This window comes from Opisthocomus hoazin, unplaced genomic scaffold (assembly GCF_030867145.1).
Source record: "Opisthocomus hoazin isolate bOpiHoa1 unplaced genomic scaffold, bOpiHoa1.hap1 HAP1_SCAFFOLD_155, whole genome shotgun sequence".
In the NCBI taxonomy this organism is placed as follows: domain Eukaryota; kingdom Metazoa; phylum Chordata; class Aves; order Opisthocomiformes; family Opisthocomidae; genus Opisthocomus; species Opisthocomus hoazin.
Genome location: NW_027448880.1, coordinates 32,501 through 42,500, shown reverse-complemented (window position 1 = coordinate 42,500; position 10,000 = coordinate 32,501).

Here is a 10,000-nt window from a genome sequence, read left to right as displayed (position 1 = left end):
GGTAGACCTGTCCTCCCCGCCGAACCGGTCCCGGGTAGACCTGTCCTCCCCGCCGAACCGGTCCCGGGTAGACGTGGTGGCCGGCCGGGACGCGGGGCGATGGGGGGGGCGCTGTCGGGTAGACCTGTCCTCCCCGCCGACACGGTCCCGGGTAGACCTGTCCTCCCCGCCAAACCGGTCCCGGGTAGACGTGGTGGCCGGCCGGGACCCGGGATGGGGGGGGCGCTGTCGGGTAGACCTGTCCTCCCCGCCGAACCGGTCCCTGGTAGACCTGTCCTCCCCGCCGAACCGGTCCCGGGTAGACGTGGTGGCCGGCCGGGACGCGGGGCGATGGGGGGGGCGCTGTCGGGTAGACCTGTCCTCCCCGCCGACCCGGTCCCGGGTAGACGTGGTGGCCGGCCGGGACGCGGGGTCGGGGGGGCGCTGTCGTCCAGACCCGTCGGCCAGACCCGTCCCCGTCCCCGTCCCCGTCCCCGTCCCCGTCCCCGTCCCCGTCCCCGTCCCGTTCCCGCCCCCCCCGCCACCCCCTTCCGCGGCACCAACCCCCCCCGCAAGCAACGGGAAGGGGCGCAGCTTTCTATCAGCTCGGCTGAAACGCCCGAAGGCGGGGCGGCGTCTGTGTTTCAAAAGCGGAAAAAAAATAAAAAAGCAACAAAAACCAAAAAATTCCCGCCGCCCCGCCCCACCCCCCCCCCCCCCCCCACCCCACCTCCCCCCGTGCAGGCACCCCTGCAAACGGGCCTCCGGCACGGCAGCCCGGCCGCCGCACCCCCACCCGCAAGCCCCCCCCCACCGCCGCCCCGGCCGAGAGCGCACAAGCAGCCCCTGCCGCCGCCCCCCCCCACCCCCCCCCCGGTGCGGGCACCCCTGCATACGGGCCTCCGGCACGGCCGCTCCGCTGCCCCCCCCCACCCCGCCACCCCCCCACCGCCGCCCCGGCCGAGAGCGCACAAGCAGCCCCTGCCGCCGCCCCCCCCCCCCCCCCCGACTCAAACCTCAATCTTCTCGGAAAAGAGGCCCCGTCCCCAGCCTACCTCAGCGCAAGGCTCCCCGCCTGCTCCTCGACCCCGTCTCTCAGTCTCTGTCTCCCCCTTCTGCCGCGGGGAAGCGCCCGCCCCTTGCCGGCGGGTGGGCGGGGCGGGCCGGCTCGGGTTCCGGTTGCTAAGCAGCAGGGTGGCACTCGTTGACCCCGGGCGCCGCTCCGTCTGCCGATGGGCGGGCCGGTGCTGGCTCTCAAGAACTTTTTGTAACTGTTTCCCTGCTCTGCTTTGGTTTTGTTTTTTTTTCTCGCCCACCGTCAGAACCGATGCAGAGTAAGAAAGCCTTCAGCGAGACAGTCCGGCCAAGCTTAGCGCCTTCCACTAGATACGGCGAAGTCTCGGAAACGGGGGGTGGCGAGGGGAATTTCAGGCGCGCGCCGCCTCCCCCCTCCTGCACCACCCCCCCCGCAAGCGACGGGAAGGGGCGCCGCTTTCCATCAGCTCGGCTGAAACGCCCGAGGACGGGGCGGCGTCTCTGTTTCAAAAGCGGAAAAAGAAATAAAAAAGCAACAAAAACCAAAAAATTCCCGCCGCCCCACCCAACCCACCCCCGTGCAGGCACCCCTGCAAACGGGCCTCCGGCACGGCCGGCCTGCCGCCCCCAGCCACCCCCCGCAAGCCCCCCCACCGCCGCCCCGGCTGAGAGAGCACAGGCAGCCCGCCGCCGCCCCTTCCCACCCCGTGCAGGCACCCCTGCATACGGGCCTCCGGCAGGGCCGGCCTGCCGCCCCCAGCCACCCCCCGCAAGCCCCCCCACCGCCGCCCCGGCTGAGAGAGCACAGGAACCCCGCCGCCGGCCCTTCCCACCCCGTGCAGGCACCCCTGCATACGGGCCTCCGGCAGGGCCGGCCTGCCGCCCCCAGCCACCCCCCGCAAGCCCCCCCACCGCCGCCCCGGCTCAGAGAGCACAGGCACCCCGCCGCCGCCCCTTCCCACCCCGTGCAGGCACCCCTGCATACGGGCCTCCGGCAGGGCCGGCCTGCCGCCCCCAGCCACCCCCCGCAAGCCCCCCCCACCGCCGCCCCGGCTCAGAGAGCACAGGCAGCCCGCCGCAGGCCCACCCACCCCGTGCAGGCACCCCTGCATACGGGCCTCCGGCAGGGCCGGCCTGCCGCCCCCAGCCACCCCCCGCAAGCCCCCCCACCGCCGCCCCGGCTCAGAGAGCACAGGCACCCCGCCGCCGCCCCTTCCCACCCCGTGCAGGCACCCCTGCATACGGGCCTCCGGCAGGGCCGGCCTGCCGACCCCAGCCACCCCCCGCAAGCCCCCCCCACCGCCGCCCCGGCTCAGAGAGCACAGGCAGCCCGCCGCCGGCCCTTCCCACCCCGTGCAGGCACCCCTGCATACGGGCCTCCGGCAGGGCCGGCCTGCCGCCCCCAGCCACCCCCCGCAACCCCCCCCACCGCCGCCCCGGCTGAGAGATCACAGGCAGCCCGCCGCCGGCCCTTCCCACCCCGTGCAGGCACCCCTGCATACGGGCCTCCGGCAGGGCCGGCCTGCCGCCCCCAGCCACCCCCCACAAGCCCCCCCACCGCCGCCCCGGCTGAGACAGCACAGGCAGCCCGCCGCCGCCCCTTCCCACCCCGTGCAGGCACCCCTGCATACGGGCCTCCGGCAGGACCGGCCTGCCGCCCCCAGACAACCCCCGCAAGCCCCCCCACCGCCGCCCCGGCTGAGAGAGCACAGGCACCCCGCCGCCGCCCCTTCCCACCCCGTGCAGGCACCCCTGCATACGGGCCTCTGGCAGGGCCGGCCTGCCGCCCCCAGCCACCCCCCGCAAGCCCCCCCACCGCCGCCCCGGCTCAGAGAGCACAGGCACCCCGCCGCCGCCCCTTCCCACCCCGTGCAGGCACCCCTGCATACGGGCCTCCGGCAGGGCCGGCCTGCCGCCCCCAGCCACCCCCCGCAAGCCCCCCCCACCGCCGCCCCGGCTCAGAGAGCACAGGCAGCCCGCCGCAGGCCCACCCACCCCGTGCAGGCACCCCTGCATACGGGCCTCCGGCAGGGCCGGCCTGCCGACCCCAGCCATCCCCCGCAAGCCCCTCCACCGCCGCCCCGACTGAGACAGCACAGGCAGCCCGCCGCCGGCCCTTCCCACCCCGTGCAGGCACCCCTGCATACGGGCCTCCGGCAGGGCCGGCCTGCCGCCCCCAGCCACCCCCCGCAAGCCCCCCCACCGCCGCCCCGGCTGAGAGAGCACAGGCAGCCCGCCGCCGCCCCTTCCCACCCCGTGCAGGCACCCCTGCATACGGGCCTCCGGCAGGGCCGGCCTGCCGACCCCAGCCACCCCCCGCAAGCCCCCCCCACCGCCGCCCCGGCTCAGAGAGCACAGGCAGCCCGCCGCCGGCCCTTCCCACCCCGTGCAGGCACCCCTGCATACGGGCCTCCGGCAGGGCCGGCCTGCCGCCCCCAGCCACCCCCCGCAACCCCCCCCACCGCCGCCCCGGCTGAGAGATCACAGGCAGCCCGCCGCCGGCCCTTCCCACCCCGTGCAGGCACCCCTGCATACGGGCCTCCGGCAGGGCCGGCCTGCCGCCCCCAGCCACCCCTCCGCAAGCCCCCCCACCGCCGCCCCGGCTGAGAGAGCACAGGCAGCCCGCCGCCGGCCCTTCCCACCCCGTGCAGGCACCCCTGCATACGGGCCTCCGGCAGGGCCGGCCTGCCGACCCCAGCCACCCCTCCGCAAGCCCCCCCACCGCCGCCCCGGCTGAGAGAGCACAGGCAGCCCGCCGCCGGCCCTTCCCACCCCGTGCAGGCACCCCTGCATACGGGCCTCCGGCAGGACCGGCCTGCCGCCCCCAGCCACCCCCCGCAAGCCCCCCCACCGCCGCCCCGGCTGAGAGAGCACAGGCAGCCCGCCGCCGGCCCTTCCCACCCCGTGCAGGCACCCCTGCATAGGGGCCTCCGGCAGGGCCGGCCTGCCGCCCCCAGCCACCCCCCGCAAGCCCCCCCACCGCCGCCCCGGCTGAGAGAGCACAGGCAGCCCGCCGCCGCCCCTTCCCACCCCGTGCAGGCACCCCTGCATACGGGCCTCCGGCAGGGCCGGCCTGCCGCCCCCAGCCACCCCCCACAAGCCCCCCCACCGCCGCCCCGGCTGAGACAGCACTGGCACCCCGCCGCCGCCCCTTCCCACCCCGTGCAGGCACCCCTGCATACGGGCCTCCGGCACGGCCGGCCTGCCGCCCCCAGCCACCCCCCACAAGCCCCCCCACCGCCGCCCCGGCTGAGAGAGCACAGGCAGCCCGCCGCCGGCCCTTCCCACCCCGTGCAGGCACCCCTGCATAGGGGCCTCCGGCAGGGCCGGCCTGCCGCCCCCAGCCACCCCCCACAAGCCCCCCCACCGCCGCCCCGGCTGAGACAGCACAGGCACCCCGCCGCCGGCCCTTCCCAGCCCGTGCAGGCACCCCTGCATACGGGCCTCCGGCAGGGCCGGCCTGCCGACCCCAGCCACCCCCCGCAAGCCCCCCCCACCGCCGCCTCGGCTGAGAGAGCACAGGCAGCCCGCCGCAGGCCCACCCACCCCGTGCAGGCACCCCTGCATACGGGCCTCCGGCAGGGCCGGCCTGCCGCCCCCAGCCACCCCCCGCAAGCCCCCCCCACCGCGGCCCCGGCTCAGAGAGCACAGGCAGCCCGCCGCTGCCCCTTCCCACCCCGTGCAGGCACCCCTGCATACGGGCCTCCGGCAGGGCCGGCCTGCCGCCCCCAGCCACCCCCCGCAAGCCCCCCCACCGCCGCCCCGGCTGAGAGAGCACAGGCAGCCCGCCGCCGCCCCTTCCCACCCCGTGCAGGCACCCCTGCATACGGGCCTCCGGCAGGGCCGGCCTGCCGCCCCCAGCCACCCCCCACAAGCCCCCCCACCGCCGCCCCGGCTGAGACAGCACAGGCACCCCGCCGCCGCCCCTTCCCACCCCGTGCAGGCACCCCTGCATACGGGCCTCCGGCACGGCCGGCCTGCCGCCCCCAGCCACCCCCCACAAGCCCCCCCACCGCCGCCCCGGCTGAGAGAGCACAGGCACCCCGCCGCCGCCCCTTCCCACCCCGTGCAGGCACCCCTGCATACGGGCCTCCAGCACGGGCGACCCGCTCTGTCCGCAGGGAGGACAGGTCTACCCCTTCTGCCGGCAGGGAGGCCAGGTCTACCCGTTCTGCCGGCAGGGAGGCCAGGTCTACCCGTTTTACCTGCAGGGAGGCCAGGTCTACCCGTTCTGGCGGCAGGGAGACCAGGTCTACCCGTTCTGCCGGCAGGGATGCCAGGTCTACCCGTTTTACCGGCAGGGATGCCAGGTCTACCCATTTACCGGCAGGGATGCGCGGTCTACCCGTTCTGGCTGCAGGGAGACCAGGTCTACCCGTTTTTCCTGCAGGGAGACCAGGTCTACCCGTTCTGCCGGCAGGGAGACCAGGTCTACCCGTTCTGCCGGCAGGGAGGCCAGGTCTACCCGTTTTACCGGCAGGGAGGCCAGGTCTACCCGTATTGCCGGCAGGGAGGCCAGGTCTACCCGTTTTACCGGCAGGGATGCCAGGTCTACCCGTTCTAGCGGCAGGGAGACCAGGTCTACCCGTATTGCCGGCAGGGATGCCAGGTCTACCCGTTTTACCGGCAGGGATGCCAGGTCTACCCATTTACCGGCAGGGATGCCAGGTCTACCCGTTCTGGCTGCAGGGAGGCCAGGTCTACCCATATTGCCGGCAGGGAGACCAGGTCTACCCATTTACCGGCAGGGAGACCAGGTCTACCCGTTCTGGCGGCAGGGAGAACAGGTCTACCCTTTTTGCCGGCAGGGAGACCAGGTCTACCCGTTTTACCGGCAGGGATGCCAGGTCTACCCGTTCTGGCTGCAGGGAGACCAGGTCTACCCGTTTTACCTGCAGGGAGAACAGGTCTACCCGTTTTACCGGCAGGGAGACCAGGTCTACCCGTTTTGCCGGCAGGGATGCCAGGTCTACCCGTTTTACCTGCAGGGATGCCAGGTCTACCCGTTTTACCGGCAGGGAGGCCAGGTCTACCCATATTGCCGGCAGGGAGGCCAGGTCTACCCGTTCTAGCGGCAGGGAGACCAGGTCTACCCATTTACCGGCAGGGAGACCAGGTCTACCCGTTCTGGCTGCAGGGAGGCCAGGTCTACCCATATTGCCGGCAGGGAGACCAGGTCTACCCATTTACCGGCAGGGAGACCAGGTCTACCCGTTCTGGCGGCAGGGAGAACAGGTCTACCCTTTTTGCCGGCAGGGAGACCAGGTCTACCCGTTTTACCGGCAGGGATGCCAGGTCTACCCGTTCTGGCTGCAGGGAGACCAGGTCTACCCGTTTTACCTGCAGGGAGAACAGGTCTACCCGTTTTACCGGCAGGGAGACCAGGTCTACCCGTTTTGCCGGCAGGGATGCCAGGTCTACCCGTTTTACCTGCAGGGATGCCAGGTCTACCCGTTTTACCGGCAGGGAGGCCAGGTCTACCCATATTGCCGGCAGGGAGGCCAGGTCTACCCGTTCTAGCGGCAGGGAGACCAGGTCTACCCATTTACCGGCAGGGAGACCAGGTCTACCCGTTCTGGCTGCAGGGAGGCCAGGTCTACCCATATTGCCGGCAGGGAGACCAGGTCTACCCATTTACCGGCAGGGAGACCAGGTCTACCCGTTCTGGCGGCAGGGAGAACAGGTCTACCCTTTTTGCCGGCAGGGAGACCAGGTCTACCCGTTTTACCGGCAGGGATGCCAGGTCTACCCGTTCTGGCTGCAGGGAGACCAGGTCTACCCGTTTTACCTGCAGGGAGAACAGGTCTACCCGTTTTACCTGCAGGGAGAACAGGTCTACCCGTTTTACCGGCAGGGAGACCAGGTCTACCCGTTTTGCCGGCAGGGATGCCAGGTCTACCCGTTTTACCTGCAGGGATGCCAGGTCTACCCGTTTTACCGGCAGGGAGGCCAGGTCTACCCATATTGCCGGCAGGGAGGCCAGGTCTACCCGTTCTAGCGGCAGGGAGACCAGGTCTACCCGTTCTGGCTGCAGGGAGACCAGGTCTACCCGTTTTGCCGGCAGGGATGCCAGGTCTACCCGTTTTGCCGGCAGGGATAACAGGTCTACCCGTTTTACCTGCAGGGAGGCCAGGTCTACCCGTTTTACCGGCAGGGAGACCAGGTCTACCCGTTTTGCCGGCAGGGATGCCAGGTCTACCCGTTCTGGCGGCAGGGAGACCATGTCTACCCGTTCTGCCGGCAGGGATGCCAGGTCTACCCGTTTTACCTGCACGGAGACCAGGTCTACCCGTTTTACCGGCAGGGAGGCCAGGTCTACCCGTTCTGGCGGCAGGGAGAACAGGTCTACCCTTTTTGCCGGCAGGGAGACCAGGTCTACCCGTTTTACCGGCAGGGATGCCAGGTCTACCCGTTCTGGCTGCAGGGAGACCAGGTCTACCCGTTTTGCCGGCAGGGATAACAGGTCTACCCGTTTTACCTGCAGGGAGACCAGGTCTACCCGTTTTACCGGCAGGGAGACCAGGTCTACCCGTTTTGCCGGCAGGGATGCCAGGTCTACCCGTTCTGGCGGCAGGGAGGCCAGGTCTACCCGTTCTGCCGGCAGGGAGGCCAGGTCTACCCGTTTTACCTGCAGGGAGGCCAGGTCTACCCGTTTTGGCGGCAGGGAGACCAGGTCTACCCGTTTTGCCGGCAGGGATGCCAGGTCTACCCGCTTCCGGCAGGGATGCCAGGTCTACCCGGTTCCAGGCAGGGAGGCCTCGTCTACCCGTTCTGCCGGCAGGGAGGCCAGGTCTACCCGTTTTACCGGCAGGGATGCCAGGTCTACCCGCTTCCGGCAGGGATGCCAGGTCTACCCGGTTCCAGGCAGGGAGGCCTCGTCTACCCGTTCTGCCGGCAGGGAGGCCAGGTCTACCCGTTTTACCGTCCGCCGGGTCCGTTGTGCCCGATGTGGCCGCCGGAGCTGCCGGCGGAAAGGGATGCCTCGTCTACCTCGCTCCGGCGGGACTTTGGCTCCACCGCGGTTCTGGCAGGTAGACGTCTTGCCCGGTTCTTCTTCGGAGCTGCCGAAGGGGTCGCTGCTTTGCGCTGCCTCCAGTTACGTCATGGTAAGAGTCGGCGGCGCTCGCGCGCCTCCCCGCTGGGGGAAGACGGTTCTCTTCGAGCCCGCCGGGGCCGGGGACCTCGCTGTCCGTATACTAGGGCAGAGGGCTGGCGCTCGCGGACCAGCGCCATCGAACCGCTGCAGCTACTCGCGGTTCAGCCGGCAGACTCGGGCGTTGCACGGCGGCTGTGGCCGTGGCCGTTCTGCCTCCTACCTATCGCGCACGGCGCTTCCGACTGCCAGAAGCCGCGCGAAGCCGCTGCTTGCCCGCAGGCTCCGGTGGCCGTTGCCGACTGGAGCGAGGGCTCCAAGAGGGGTTTCTCCAGGGCCGGGCCGAGACGGGCGGCGGTCGCCGGCACTCGAACGCTTGTCAGCCGCGGCTCAGCCGGCAGACTCGGGCGTTGCCCGGCGGCCCTGGCCGTGGCCGTTCTGCCTCCTACCTATCGCGCACGGCGCTTCCGACTGCCAGAAGCCGCGCGAAGCCGCTGCTTGCCCGCAGGCTCCGGTGGCCGTTGCCGACTGGAGCGAGGGCTCCAAGAGGGGTTTCTCCAGGGCCGGGCCGAGACCGGCGGCGGTCGCCGGCACTCGAACGCTTGTCAGCCGCGGCTCAGCCGGCAGACTCGGGCGTTGCCCGGCGGCCCTGGCCGTGGCCGTTCTGCCTCCTACCTATCGCGCACGGCGCTTCCGACTGCCAGAAGCCGCGCGAAGCCGCTGCTTGCCCGCAGGCTCCGGTGGCCGTTGCCGACTGGAGCGAGGGCTCCAAGAGGGGTTTCTCCAGGGCCGGGCCGAGACCGGCGGCGGTCGCCGGCACTCGAACGCTTGTCAGCCGCGGCTCAGCCGGCAGACTCGGGCGTTGCCCGGCGGCCCTGGCCGTGGCCGTTCTGCCTCCTACCTATCGCGCACGGCGCTTCCGACTGCCAGAAGCCGCGCGAAGCCGCTGCTTGCCCGCAGGCTCCGGTGGCCGTTGCCGACTGGAGCGAGGGCTCCAAGAGGGGTTTCTCCAGGGCCGGGCCGAGACCGGCGGCGGTCGCCGGCACTCGAACGCTTGTCAGCCGCGGCTCAGCCGGCAGACTCGGGCGTTGCCCGGCGGCCCTGGCCGTGGCCGTTCTGCCTCCTACCTATCGCGCACGGCGCTTCCGACTGCCAGAAGCCGCGCGAAGCCGCTGCTTGCCCGCAGGCTCCGGTGGCCGTTGCCGACTGGAGCGAGGGCTCCAAGAGGGGTTTCTCCAGGGCCGGGCCGAGACGGGCGGCGGTCTCCGGCACTCGAACGCTTGTAGGGCCGGGGTTTGGGAGTGGAGCCTGCCGTGGCTCCCCCCCCCTCCCCACGCCCGTTAACAGCAGCCATCCGCGGGCACGTTGCAGAGAAGCCTCTACGGCAGTCCGGCTCTGCCGGTGGCCAAGCCGCGTTGGGCTTCTGCTGTCGACGCTGCCCGCTCGCTCGCTCGCACGCAGGGCCCCGCGCCTGTGCTGCCCAGCCCTGCCCTAGGTTCGGGGTTCGGGGGCCGGCGCGTGCGGCCGTCGCTGTCCCAGGAACCGTGGCCGTGGGGCCTCCGCTTCTCCTCCGTTCCCCTTCCCTTTCCTGATCGATGAGGCTTTTCGGGGGGCGTCGGAGAGGGCCCCCGGCGGGCCGGGTCTTCCGTACTCCCCGTCATAGGGAGCCACGGCGGGGCTCCGGTGTTCGGGCCGGGCGGTCTCCTTTCCAATGTCGCTTCCCGTCTCGTGCGAGGTGTTGTCCCCTTCCCTCCGAGCGGCGCGGACCGTGACGAGCAAAGAGACGGCGGTGGTGGAAGCGGCGGGGCGCGTGCCTCCCCGTGTCACCCCGCACCCCCCCCATCCCGCTACCTGCTCGGTTGGGGTTCCTCGGGCTTCTTTACCGAACCGGGC